Here is a 14,181-nt window from a genome sequence, read left to right as displayed (position 1 = left end):
GAATCTCTGGAAATTCCTTTCCCAGCCCAGACAGAGGAGAGAGGAAACCGGCTTACCTGAGGAGACGGTGACCAGAGTCCCCTGGCCCCAGTAAGCAGTCACCACAATGCCACAGGCTCCCTAAGGCCGCCTACAAAAACTGTACCACCACCCACACCCCGCCTGGCCCTGGCTACCCCAGAAATGCGTCTCTTCAAGTCTCCTCCCCTCCAGACACAGCCTTCCCTGCAAAGACCGGTCCCCATGAGAGGCATCTGCAGAGCAGAGACCCCAGTGGCCTCAGGAGCAGTCCCCTAGGAACTCCACAGACCACACACACACACACACACACACACACACACACACACCCCTGCCACCCCGAGAATCTCTGGAATGTCCTTTCTGGGACAGAGGAGAGAGGAAGCCGGCTTATCTGAGGAGATGGTGATCAGGGTCCCCTGGCCCCACACATCGAAAACATCACATGGGGACACAGTTCCCGGTTCCCCCAGACATAAACCTGCCCCTGCCCCCAGCGGCCAGGCTGCTGTCCTGCCCAGGGCCACAGGGACCCCGGGTTGGGAGGGCGACAGGCCAAGTGGTGTAGCCTCCTGTCCCACAGAATGCACCCGCCCTCCTGTCCCAGGCCTGAGACCAGATGGGACCCCTGGCTCTGCACACCTGAGCCTGCTTCCCGCCCCGCCCTGTCCCCGTGGGACAGTGGACGCCAGACTCACCTGGGGAGACGGTGACCAGGGCGCCCGGGCCCCAGTGCTCGAAGTAAGCATAGGCACAGTGAGTGGCCCCGAGCCGTGGCCTCAGAAATCCCCGCAGCAGTGGGGTCCCCCAAGAGCCGCAGGAGACACCAGGCTACTCTCTGCTCACAGACACACCCCCTCCTGGGCCCAAGCAGGCCCCCTCGTGCCCCCTGTCCCCAGGGCTGGGTTTGGACCTCCTTCCTGACACCAGGCTCATCCCACGGACCCTGCCTGGCTGCTCCCCGGCACCCAGCTGTGCCCCTCACTGGGACAGCACCCCATCTCATGCTCCCACCCAGCCCCCAGAGCCCCTGGCCCTGAGCCCTGAGCCCTGGGCAGCTGGCTGGGTTTTTGTAGAGCTGTCAATCACTGTGCCCCAGTTGGCACTGTGGTCCCTGGCTTAGCCAAAACCTCTAGGCTGGGGTGGGGCAGGTGGGTGGAGATGGGTCTCCCCCTGAGGGCCAGGCTGGGATGGGAGGGCACAAAGCAGAGGAGACCCCAACATCCAGTCCTGTTTTTTCCTTTTCTTAAAAATAAGAGCAGATTCAAGGCTGCTCTGAGGCTCTCTCCTGCTTCCCCCCCCCCCACACACACACACACACATTTTGTTTGTTCTTAGTGGAGAAAGGCCTCGTCCTGGGAGGTTTGAGGGGCTGATGGAACCCCTAGTCCATCTCTGATCTGTGGGGCAGTCTGTCAGGGGCTCAGCTGAGAGGCTGCTTTCTCTCTCTGGCCGCATCTCGTTAATTCTACCTGTTCGCTACCCCACAGGTGCGGGATCCTGGGGTAGGCTGCTGAGACAGTGTCCCACAGGGTGGTTCCCGCCCAGTCCCCTGGGGCGACTGGTCCTTGTGGGGGAGGTAGTCTCAGGAGGGTAGTGCAGAGAGGGTCCCTCCCCAACACCTGGCAGGCTGTTGTCCCCCAACTCCCGGCCTCAGGGAGGGGAGGGAGGACAGCATCAGCTCCTGTCAGATGGGCTGGTATCAAGGCTCCGAGGGCACCAGGGATGGGAGGGAGGGCACAGGCTGCCTGGTCCAGGTGCCAGCCTGCAGGTGTGAACAGGAGCAGGCTGTGTTGGGGGGACAGGGGCACAGACACAGCCTCACAGCCTCACAGCCTCAGCCTCACAGCTTCAGCCTCACAGCCCTGAGGTCTGGGAGGGCAAGATAGTGCCCTGACCACTATCTGGGGGAAGGTGAGAACCCAGTGTGTTGAGAAGCCCCTGTGTGCGTTGTGTGTGTGAGAGAGTGAGAGCATGGGTTTACATGTGAGTACACATGTGCACAGGTATGTAAATGTACATGTGTGTATATATATGCATTTGTACACACTGAGTGTGCACATGAGTGGGCATGTGAGCACACGTGCATGTGCACTGTGTGTGCACATGTACATGAGTGTGTGTGTGTGTGTGTGTGCCTATGTACATGATCGGGTTTGTGAGCATACATGCGTGTCACTTCAGGCAGAAGAACCACCAAGTGGAGGCCCAAGGCTTGCCTGGTGCCTGGGGAGCTCAGGTGGCTGAATGCAGCTGTGTTGACAGGGGACCCGAAGCCCCGTGAGGGGCTGGACATGTCCTGGACTTTGCTTAAAGTCTCGCTCCAGAAGGTTCTGCCTGGTCCAGTGTGGACGGATTTGGGTTGAGCTGGGGTGTGTGGGATGAAAGGCCTGTGCTGAGAGAGGTTAGGGAGCCCATGGGATGGTGAGCAGAACCACGGGGTGCCCACGGGGTCAGGGAGAGTAGGGTCCTGGGCAGCACTGCGAGGACTCAGCAGAGCGGGGTCCCAGGATCCTAGGTCTTGAGAGATGGGGGGCCCCTGAGGCAGAACTGCAGATGCAGCGAAGGGGACAGCCAAGGTTGAGGGTCCGGTTCTGGCCTCTGAGCCCAGGGGAAGAGGGTGGTTATGGGGGAGGTACGGTCTGCCCTGTCCTGAGGGAACAGGAGTCCGGACCTCCAGGCTCTGGGGGCAGCTACAGCCCACGGGAGACTCCTCAGGCCTCAGCCCCTCTGCAGGCTCTTCCTGCTGCGGCCTCTGCTCTGGGCCTCCTGCCTCCTGCTCAGGAAGAAAGGGTGAGGCCGTCCTTGACCCTTCAGGAAGCACCTGCTGGGCTCCCCAGCCTCTGTGCCTGATGGGGGAGGGGAGGGGCCCACCCTGCCCTGCTGGCCCCTTTCCTCCAGCTCAACTCCATCCCTCATCCTTAGCCCCTACCTCTCATCTTCAGCCCCCCAATCCCTCATCCTTAGTCCCATCCCTCATCCTTATGCTCCACCCCTCATCCTAAGTCCCCATCGCTCATCCTTAGCCCCTACTTCTTTTCCTTAGCCTCCATCCCTCATCCTTAGCCCAATCCCCCTCTTCAGCCCCCTTCCCTCATTCTTAGTCTCCTTCCTTTATCCTTCTCATCCTTAGCCTCCATCCCTCATCCTTAGCCCTAATCCCTCATTATTATCCCCTATCCCTCACCCTTTGCCCCATCCCCCATCCTTAGCCCTCAACTCTCATCCTTAGCCCCATCCCTCATCCTTAGCATCCATTCATCATCCTTAGCCATTATACCTCAATACTGGTTCCCATCCTTCATTCTTACCCCCATCCCTCATCCTTACACTTCATCCTTAGCCCCATCCCTCATCCTTAGCTCCCCTGTCTTATCCTTAGCTCTCATCTCTCATCCTTTGGCCCATCCCTTATCCTTAACCCCATCTCTCTTCCTTAGCCCCATCCCTCATTCTTAGACCTCATCCCTCATCCTTAGCCTCCATCTCTTATTTTTAGCCCCATCCCTCATCCTTAGACCCATCTCTCATCCTTATCATTCTTTGCCCCAATCTGTCTTCCTCTGCCCCCATCCATCATCCTTAGCTCCCATCCCTTGTCCTTTGTCTCCATCCCTCCTTCTTAGGCCTCATCCCTCATCCTTAGACTCCATCCCTCATCCTTCTCATCCTTAGCCCCTACCTCTCATTTTTGGCCCCTATCCATCATCCTTAGCCTCTGTCCATCATCCTTAGCCTCTCTCCCTCATCCTTAACTCCCTTCCTTCACCTTAGCCTCCAACCCTCATCCTTCTCTTCCTTAGTTTCCAGCCCTCATGCTTAGGCCCAGTCCCTCATCCTTAGCCTCCAAATCTCATCCTTAGCCCCCTTCCCTCTTCCTTAGCCCCCATCCCTCAGTCTCAACCTCATTCCTCATCCTTAGTCTCTATCCCTCATTCTTTTCATCTTTATTTTTTTTTTTAAATAAGTTTTTATTTTTCATATTATTACAAATGTTCCTTCCCCTCCCCCCCCACCATTGCTCTCCTCCACCAGGTTCCCACCCACCCTCTGCCCTTTCCCCTCTCCCCATTGTCCTCATCCATAGGTGCACAGTTTATGTTCAGTCTCTTCCCACGCCCCCCTCTCCCCTTTTCCCCAAGAATCGTCAGTTCACTCCCCTTCCATACCTCTGATTCTATTATATTCAACAGTTAATATTGTTCATCAGATTTTTTTAATTTCCTTGGTTTTTAGATTCACTTGTTGATAATTACGTATTTGTTGTTCATAATTTTTATCTTTGTTTACTTTCTCTTCTGAAAGAACCCCCTTCAGCAATTCATATAATTCTGGTTTGGTGGTGATGAACTCCTTTAGCTTTTTTTTATTAGTGAAGCTCTTTATCTGGCCTTCGATTCTGAGTGATAGCTTCGCTGGGTAGCTTATTTTTGGCTGTAGGTTCTTGCTATTCATCACCTTGTATATTTCTTGCCATTCCCTTCTGGCCTGCATGGTTTCTGTTGAGAAGTCAGCTGACAATCGTATAGGTGCTCCTTTATAAGTTACTACCTTCTTTGCTCTTGCTTCTTTTAATATTCTCTCTTTATCTTTTGCTCTTGGAATTTTAATAATGATGTGTCTCGGTGTGGTCCTCTTTGGATTCCTTTTGTTTGGAGTTCTGTGCACTTCCTGGACTTGTAAGTCAAATTCTTTCACCAGGTGGGGGAAGTTTTCTGTCACTATTTCTTTCAGTATGTTTTCGATATCTTGCTCTCTCTCATCTTCTGGGACCCCCATAATTCTGATGTTGGTTCGCTTGAAGTTGTCCCAGAGGTTTCTTACATTATCTTCAATTTTCTGGATTCTCTTGCCTTCTAGCTTCTGTGGAGGAGTGTCTTCTGGCTCTTTATGTTCCAAATCTTTGACTTGATTCTTGCGATCTTCCCTTCTGTTTTTAGGACTCTGTAGAATATTTTTTATTTCAGACAATGTATTCTTTATTTCTTGTTGTTCCCTTATCATTTCTTGATGGTCTCTTTTCATATCCTCATAGGCCTTATCCATCTTTTCTAGGAAATTCTTGAAAAACCTTATAAGCGTAGATTTGAACTCTATATCCAGACGCTTTTTGTCCTCCATTTCTTTCGTTTGTGATCTATTTTGTTGTCGCATTTCGCAGTTACAGATGGGACGGGATTTCAGGGTGGAGCCTGCAGCTTTGGCTTCTGTCAGCCCCGCCCTATGCGGGTCCTTCAGTGCTCGCTGCCGGAGCCTCTGAGAGAAAGGTGCCCTCGATTTTCGCCTGCTGCCAAACAGTCTATGCTCTCCCACAATGAGCCCGGTATTGGGGTTCAGTTCAGTTGGAAGTGGAGTTGGAGGTGGCGTTCACAGCAGTCTGGAGCCCCAGTCTCCTTCCCGTCAGGGCAATCCCGCGGCACAGCCGACCGTCCCTTCTCTGGGGGCAGTGTGCGCGCCTCCGGGACCTCCTTTCTCCGCTACTCCGGGGTTCCGACTTACAGCCCAGCTCCCTATGGCTGAGCCTGAGTCCCCGGGGTCTGGCCCAGAACGGGGGTTCAGAGCAGTCAGGGGCCCAGCACAGTCGGAGTTTTATCTCCTTTCCGCTAGGGAACGCCCGCCAGGCACTCGGCCTCCCTCCTCTCCGGCTCCGTCCTCTTCTCGCGCGCCGCGTGTCTCCGTACCTTGGGCTTTTACAGCTCCTCCGTGCTTCCTTCTGGTTTTCTCCTTGCTTCTTGTTGTAGGATTTCCAGTCAGTCGACTTTCCTGTAGTTCTGGGTAATGCCCATTTTATATTTTAGTTGTATTTTATTAAAATTGTTGTGTGCGGCTGCGGCTAGTTGCCTACCCGAGCAGCCATCTTGGATTCTCTCTCTTTTCATCTTTAATACCCATCTTTTATCTTCAGCCCCCATCCCTTATCCTTAGCCCCTATTCTTCATCCTTAACTCCCCATTCCTCATCCTTAGCTTCCATCCTTACTCTGTACTCTTATCCTCCATCCTCAGCTCCTATACCCCAGTCCCAGCCCTCATCTGCCTCAAGCACACATCTCTCTGTCACACTCTCATATGCCTCACATTGGGCTCCAAGTTTTATGCTATGTGGTGTGTCTTTGTATTGGAATATTTCCATTTCTTGTTTTTTTTAATATATTTTATTGATTTTGTACAGAGAGGAAGGGAGAGAGATAGAGAGTTAGAAACATCGATGAGAGAGAGTCATTGATCAGCTGCCTCCTGCACACCCCCTACTTGGGATATGCCTGCAACCAAGGTACATGCCCTTGACCGGAATCGAACTCGGGACCCTTCGGTCCCCAAGCTGACTCTCTATCCATTGAGCCAAACCAGTTTCGGCGGAATATTTCCACTTCTATCTTTGTTGCATAAAGTTTATTTTTATTCAAGGAAATACTTTTATTTCCAATAGTCTGTATTAATCTGACTATGTATGTATACACATGTACAAATATGCACCCATGTTCAATATTCAATATGTATATTAAAAGTAAACTTACATTATAATGAAATATTAATACATACGAGTGAAGAAGCACATGGAACCAATTCCCATGTTCACATGAGTGGTGTATTTGAACGCTGTATAGAGCATGAAGTTCTTGGTTCACATTTTGTCTCAACGTGTTTTATAGGCGTTGGTAAAGGTTTTGGTTTTGGTTTTGGTTTTAGAAATCAGGCCAGACTCATTCCTGTCTTATAAATGACCTGGATTTCTTGCTTAAGTGCCATTTGCTTTAAAGTCTGGTGACTCAAATAAAATATATTTGCTATTGATTGCTTGGGGGAATGTTTTTCTGGTAATTTAAAGAAATTTCAGGGATGCTGTTTTGAACCAGGTCGGGGAACATTGGCTCTGGGTCCCTGACTGCCCCTCCCTGCGGCTGGCCAGCAATGTGGTCTGTTGTTCTTCACAGGAGAGCACAGGGTGGACATGCAGCAAATGGCGAGTCACACTTTGGAGGCCCCACCTGCTGACCCCACTCACATCTCACTGGGCAGACATGGGTGGCAGGGGCACCCTTGGCTGTATGTGAAGGGTGTGTTGACCAGGGGTGCTGGGGCACTTGGATAGATAGTCTGCCAGAGAGGGTTGGAGCAGGAGCTGTAATAGTGGCCTTGAGGGCCCACAGCCCACTTCATCCTATGGCTGCCAATTCAAAATGGCAGGGAGAGGAGTTGAGGTGCATGGGTGCTGCAGGGAATAAACTGGAAAGAGAGGAGGGCAGGCAAAGGGTGGGTACTGCTAACAGCAATTCTGGAGGGGAGCAGTGGGTGCAGAGGAGCCCAGAGATTGGCCTGGGAGAAGGGGCTGGGGGGAGAGGGCCAAGGACCTGAAGGTGTTCATCAGGTGACAGGGATCGGGGAGAGGATGCACCTTCCACAAATGAAGGTTGCAACCAGGAAGGCAGGTGCTCTCTGTGTGATGTGTATGTGTGTGAGGAGCATGAGGAATGTGAATGTAAAAAGTGTGAGGAGTGTGAGTGTGAGGAGTACGGAATATGAGTGAGAGGAGCTTGAGTGTGAGGAGTGTGAGTATAGGAGCATGAGTCTGAGTGTGAAGAGAGTGAGTGTGAGAAGTGTGAGGAGTGTGAGTGTGAGGAGTGTGAGAAGTGTGAGAAGTATGAGTAATGTGAGTGTGAGGAGTCTGAGAAGTGTGAATGTGGATGTGGTGTGCAGGATTGTGAGGAGTGTTTGTGAGGAGTGTGAGTGTGAGAAGTGTGAGAAGTGTGAGTGTGAATGTCATGAGCATGAGTATGAGGAGTGTGAGCATGATTGTGAGGAGTGTGAGTGTGAGGAGTGTGAGTGTGCCTGTGTCACTCTGAGGCTGAGGCTCCCAGGGAGGCTGGGCTCTTAGGCAGGATGGAAGAGGCAACAGAAAGTCCACCCAGGCCCTCGGGGTGGCTATGGGGTCTCCATAAGGGACACGTGGGCAAATGGCGAGGTGGGCTGTCCAATGGTGAGAGGAGTGGGGCATGGTGCCCATGCAGCCTCTTCCTGCCATGCTGTCCGATCTGAGCAAAGCATCCTGGCAGGGACAACATCCTTGTCCAGGCCCAGCTAGGGGCTGGGCTGGGGCTGGAGTTACTGTGTGAGGGGCTTCCTGGGGTCTCCCACCCCATCATGCCCTTCAGGATGATTTGCATCAGCAGGCCTGGGCCACCCCCCAGAACTGCTGCATCTGCGTCTTGAGGATATTCCCCAGTGACTCTCGGCATTGAACTGCAATGTACTGAGCTTAGGGATTCTGAGAGGGCTTGTGTCTCACCACCTTCTGGTGTCCCAGGGCCTTCCATGCCCTTTACCCCCTCCGGCTGGTTCCTATGTGCCAGGGCAGGTCTCCAGGGACCCCAGACCTTCGTCCAGCTAAGTCTCTAGTCCCCACATAGCCAGGGCATCACAAGCCCTGGAGGCTCCTTCACTCCAACTGCAGCTAAAGTGATGCCTCCTCCAGGAAGCCACCCTGACTGACCCAGACTGGACTGGACCAGGTGACCCACTCTCCATGCCTGCCCTTGGCTCCCTCGGGGCCTCACGTGGTCACATCCAGGGCCGGCCTGGCTCAGGCCCTCTGAGGAAGGAGTGCGTGGGTGAACGAAGCTTTGCCGCATTGGGAGGGGATGAAGATACATGTTATTGACTAGAAGAAGCAAACAAACTGCAGAGACATCCACTCAGAGCGACGGCAGCTCCATGGAGAAGCGTGTGAAACCTCCCAGGCTGAGTGTGGGGAGCTGTGGGGGCAGGAAGGGGCTCCAGGGTTGGTGGTTTGGAGACTGAGTTGGCCGGGAGCTTATCTGCTTCCTGCCTGCTGGCGGCCCCCCTCAGTGTCCGGGTCACCGCTGGGCAACAGCTGTCTGGGGCTGCCTGTTTCACCCCAGGGACCTGGGTGCGAGGCGCCTGTGGCTGGGAAGGGAGCTGCCTGGGGCTGGACCCTCTGGGACGGGCTGCTCTTAGGAGCTCACCTGTGGAGCAGTGGGTACAGGCTTCTACAGCCCAGATGTGCACTGGGGCACCGGCTGCCCTGTGTGGCCAAGCTCCCAGGGCTAGGAGAGAGGCCCTGTGAAGACGCTGGAAGGGCTGTGTCCTGGGAGCTTCGTGGAGGACATCCCCTGGGTGACCGTCCCTCATGAGGGAAGGGCGGTCGGCTCTGCTGACTGCTGACCATCAGCTTCTGCACTGGCTGCCTGCCTGGCTTTCTGAAAGAGCAGAGACTCGTGAGCAACTGCCCAGCTGGGCCTGGGAAGGCCATAGCTGGGGGGTGAGGGGGAGGGTCTGTGGTCCTGGTGGGCATGGGGCCAGCGGAGCGCTGGGCCTCCTGGGTGTGGCTCCCGAGCCTGGGGTGTCTGCTCCTGCTGTTGGCTCTGGATGATATAGGTGGGGGGTCATGTCTGCTGGCACCTCAAAGGTCAGCTCTGGCCAGGGTCCCCAGAGCTGCATCCACTGACTGGCCCAGCCCCCACGCTCACCATGCAGCGGGACACCGAGGGGTGCCCAGGCTGTGGGGGCTACCCGTGGAGCCGGGGGCTGCCTGGCTGGGAGCCGGGCTCACCCTCTGACGCTGGCTGGTTCCCGAAGGCCATGGGACGGTTTTAGCCACGGCCTGTCTCACCGTGGTAGCTCCCGTAGATCCACGGTGACTCAGGGCCGCTCAGAATCCCCTGGCTGGCCCCGCCTGGCCTCTACCCTGGGGCTGGGCTTCCGGGCGTGGCCTCCTGTGGGCAGGGCTGGGCCCTCCGAGGTGGGCTCTGGGGGGCAACGGGCAGGTTTTAAGAGTGGCCTGTGGCACTGTGAACCCCGTAGTTATACCCACACTGCCTGAGGCCCGCACAAATTCTGCCGGGTCCCAGGCAGTGTAGGGGCCCCGCCTGGACGTGGTGACCCATGTCCTGGCCCAGGAGCCCCTCAGACTCTGGCTGTCCCCTGGGAGGAGGGGGCAGCGCAAGGACATCTCCTGGCCAGAAGGGCAGCGCTGCACCCGGGAGCCCCAGGGCTAGTTCCAGCGAGGGTTTCAGGCCGGGTGAATATCACTGTGGGCCCAGCTGTTACTGTACCACAGTGACACAGGCAGGACCAGAAACCCCCTGGCCTGAGGGAGCTCAGCATACCCCATGCTCTTCAGTCTGGAGGGGGGCAGGGCGGGGTGCTTGCTCTCTGGATGCATCTCCTGGGCCCTGGGAGCTTGTGGCTTTGGGGGGTTTCCAGCCCGGCCCCTGTGGGAAGGAGCCTATGGCCCGTGGGCTCTGTGCAGAGAAGCCCTGGATCGAAGGGGCAGCCTGAGCCATTTGGTGCGGGGTGTCACTGGGGGCGCTGTGAGAGAGAGGGGATCCCAGAGGAGCAGAGGCTCATGGAGAAGCTTTTAGATCTGGCCTGAGCTGTGGGGGTATTCACCCTCCAGAGGGTCCCTGTGGAATCTGCCTCCAATGGGAGGGCAGGTGGGCTGGGCATGGCATCCTCAAATGAGCTCCTCCTCCTGCAGCTGCCAGGCCACTGCCCTGCACCAGGACAGGGCCCACACTCAGCTGCCCTGCTGGCAGCTGCACAGGAGGGAGCTGGACTTGCGAGCCGGGACAGCACCCTGAGGTTGGTGGGAAAGTGGGTGGGGTCACGGTGCTCTTGGGTGAACAGGTCAGCTCCAGACCCTCTGCACCCCCTCCCCCACCAAGGGGTCCTGGAATGTCCCTGTCCCTGTCCAGTGGAAAAAGGAGGGGTGGGCAGTGGGGGAAGGAGGTGAGGCTGGGCCCTGGAGGGCACTCGGCCTGAGCTCCATCCTGTGCCCTGGCCTCTGGATGGGGTGTGGGATTTGAGGGGGGCCTCCCGGGCTGGCCTGGTCAGTGCTGCCTAGGGCTCTGGAACTGGACACCAGGGAGGTAGCAGTGACCTCTCTCCCTGCAGCTTCCTGCATCTGCTCAGAGCCCCGGCGAGGTCACCATCTCCTATGACAGGAGAGCAGCCGTCCCGGGCAGGGAAGGGTGCCGGGCAGGCGGGCGGGTTCTGAGCACAGGCTGAGTCACTGTGGATCTATTCCAGTACCCACAGTGACAGAGGCCGAGACAATATGGCCTGGCCCCGGTGGGGTGAGGGGTCAGTGCTCAGGACACCTGGGTCTGCTCAAGGTGAACGCCCCAGGCCTTGGTCCCGGGGGAGCTGGGCAGACGAAATGTGGAGATTCGGGGCCTGTGGCACTGGCGGGGCTCACGCCGCTGACCCAAGGTGCGGATGGTGCCTGGCGACCAGGCCAGGCTGCTGGGACCTGCCTGTGGCGGCCTGGGCTGAGCTGGGGCTCAGTAGGCATCTAGTCTGCCCCTGGTGTCCAGGGTCCAGGGTCCATGGGTCTTTGGATGGGGGACCATCTGCCTGTCACAGGAAGAGCTAGGCTACCGCAAGGGCTGGCCTGGGCCCCTGTCTGCCCTGGGAGGAGCACTGGGGGCAGGTTTCAGCCTGAGCAGGGGACAGGGTGGGACAGTGGCTGGGGAGGAGGAAGGTGGAGGCTGGGCTGGAGGCGCTGTCCCCTGGCCTGTCCAGTGCTGCTGCCCTGGGGCTGGCGGCAGGTCCTGCGAGGGGATGGGGTGTCTGACCCAGGCTGCCCTTCTGGAAGGTTTTGGCTTCAGCTCTGTGGCCAGTTCTGTATGTCACGAAGTATAAGCCCTCGGTCACATCCTACATCCGAAGCCACCCTCCCAGGAAGGCCCACTGGTGGGTGGCCCCTGGGCCAAAGCCTGGATGTGGACAGGGCCCGAATGTGCAGAGGGCGGGCAGGTGGGCGGGAGTCTGAGCTGTGCAACCAGAGTGGGGGTGGCCCCCGGGCTGTGGACACGGTCAGGCCCCGGGCGGAGTCCTCCACAAGGAACCTGCACCCAGCTCAGGGGGCAGAGTGGATGCCCCTGCCGCTGGGTGGGGTGGCCGGCCCCTCAGAGGGAAGGGCTTTCCCTGGAGGCAAGTCCCAGAGGTTGGATTTCGACCTGGTGTCTGAGACACATGGAGGCCAAGCACCTGGCAGGTAGCCCTTTCCCCCGGGGGGAGAGACCCTGGGACCCCACAGGCCATGCCAGGAGCAGTCCCCACTCCTGGACCCCAGAGACTGGGAGCTTCCCCCACCCAGAGGCCTGCCTGCCCGGCTCAGGGGTGAGCTGCCTGTGTAGAGCCGAGAGCAGGCCCAGCTCTCCCTCAGCCGCCCTGAGGGTGCCTGGGGCCCTGCCTGTTGGAGCCTCAGCTCAGACGGTCTGCCGAGGGCAGCTCTTACCTTCTTGCTGGTGTTGAACTTGCCGGACAGCCGCCTGTGGAGTCTGGGAAGAGCCCCCTGAGGCCCCGGCAGCAGGTGGAAGTGGCCCAGAGGCCTAGGGTCAGGGCTACGACCCTGGGAGCGGCCCCTGGCGGCCTGAGGGCTTGGCTGCGTGGCTGGGTTTGTGGTGGCAGGTTTGTCACCGTGGTAGCGGTATCCAGGATTGCACGGTGGTATGAGCCTTGGCAAAAAGCTCCTGTGTGTGGTCGGAGGCGCTGCCCTGCGGAGGCCCTGGCCCAGGGGTCTGGTGGGCCCTCTACGTGGGGACCATGGGTCTCAAGGTCCGTGGAGCTGGCAGGATGGGGCTGTAGGGGAGCCGAGGGGGCGCTCACTGCGTCTGCCACCCCGAGGGTTTGTGCTTCGGGCTGCACCACTGTGGTACCACCATGCCCATGGTGATGGAGCCCCATTCAAAATCCAGAGGCGGTGCCCCTGCGGGCAAAGCGCAGGCAAGCCCGGGTCCAGCAGGTTTTTTGTTTGTTTTGCAACAGAGGTCAGCATTTATTGGAAGTGTTACAAAAGAGTCAGTTTAGTCCAAAAGCCCAAAGCCCATGTCATGATCGGACGCCTCAGATTCTTCTTTCTTGGCTTCCACTTTCTCCTCAGCTGGGGCAGCACCGGCTGCAGGGGCCGGTCCACCGGCCCCCACATTGCAGATGAGACTCCCAATGTTGACCTTGGCCAGAGCCTTTGCAAACAAGCCTGGCCAGGAAGGTTCAACACTCATACCAGCTGCTTTAGTGAGCGCCTGGTCTTCTCCTGTCACCGTCACATCCTCGGCATGAGGGCTGAGTAGCTGCGGTGAGCTCTGAGACGGAGGCCATGGTGAGGGTCAGTGCTGGGTGAGCGCAGCCGGGGTGCTGCTAGTTGCCCGGTGAAGTGAGGGCCTTGCCCCAAGGCGGCCTTAGCTTCCTCAGAAGGTCCGAGCACCTTACCTTACCTGCAGCTGGGAAGGGGCTCCAGCGGGGTGTGGTGGGCACTGTGACACTGTGGCTGTGACAGCCAACCCAGAGCAGTAAGCGTAACAGTGACCCAGGCCCGCCCCCTCTTCTCCCTCCCGCCCTCCCCCCCGGGGGGGATCATGGAATCTGTGATGGCCCGTGGCCCGAGGCAGGCCCCAGGGAGGCTGTGGGCGGGTGCAGGGCTTGGAGCCTGGGAGGCCTTGCCTGGCAGGTGGACGGGACCCTGCCCGGCTCTGTCTTGAGGCTCCTCGGCAGGGCACGGTCACCTCAGCCTGCTGTCCAGCCCATTTTGGAACCCAACCCCATTGTGAAGGCCTCGGGTTGACCAATTGCCCCAGGCTCTGTAGGAGTCACTGTGGGGCCTTTGGGCCTCCTGGGGCCAGAGGGTGACCCCCACTTGCTGCCAACCCTGGGACTCCGGGTTCGAATTGTGCTCACTGACCTGGGGACATCGGAGAGGAGGGCCTAGCCTCGCTTCACCTGGACCCTGCTTCCCGCCTCTCCCTGGCCCTCTCCCTCCCCCTCTGCTGGGCAGGCGCTGCCCACCCCCTAATTCCGCCTGGAGTCGTACGTTCTGGTGATGGAGACCTGGGTGATCCCCCTCCTGAGGCCAGCCCATCTGCAATGCAGCTTCAGTTCTGTCTGGCCGGCAGGACTTGGAGCAGGTGCAGAGAGGCCCTGGGAGGCCCAGGTGCAGGGAGGCCCAGGTGCAGGAAGGCCCAGGGGAGGTCCACGTGCAGGGAAGCCCAGATGAGGCCCAGGTGCAGGGAGGCCCAGGGAGGCCAGGGTGCAGGGAGGCCTTGTGCCTCGCCTCCAGATCCTCCCTCCTGCTCCACCCCCTGTGCTGCTGGCTGTTGTGGCCAGGTCTCCTTCCTGGGACATGTGGCCTCCTGAGCCCCGG

At 57.8% G+C, this 14,181-nt stretch overlaps 1 gene segment (V, D, J or C); it reads right to left on the bottom strand.

Annotated features, from left to right (window-relative positions):
- LOC311614045 (Ig delta chain C region membrane-bound form-like) overlaps nt 1–12,290 on the bottom strand; it is a 38,017-nt gene extending 25,727 nt beyond the window's left edge. The window contains exon 1 of the C gene segment in view: nt 12,280–12,290.
- Between the last annotated feature and the right edge of the window lie 1,891 nt (nt 12,291–14,181).

The sequence above is a fragment of the Pipistrellus hanaki genome (genome assembly GCF_964339955.1).
Source record: "Pipistrellus hanaki genome assembly, chromosome: 20".
Lineage (NCBI taxonomy): Eukaryota > Metazoa > Chordata > Mammalia > Chiroptera > Vespertilionidae > Pipistrellus > Pipistrellus hanaki.
This window is presented reverse-complemented; position numbering and strand designations above follow the sequence as displayed.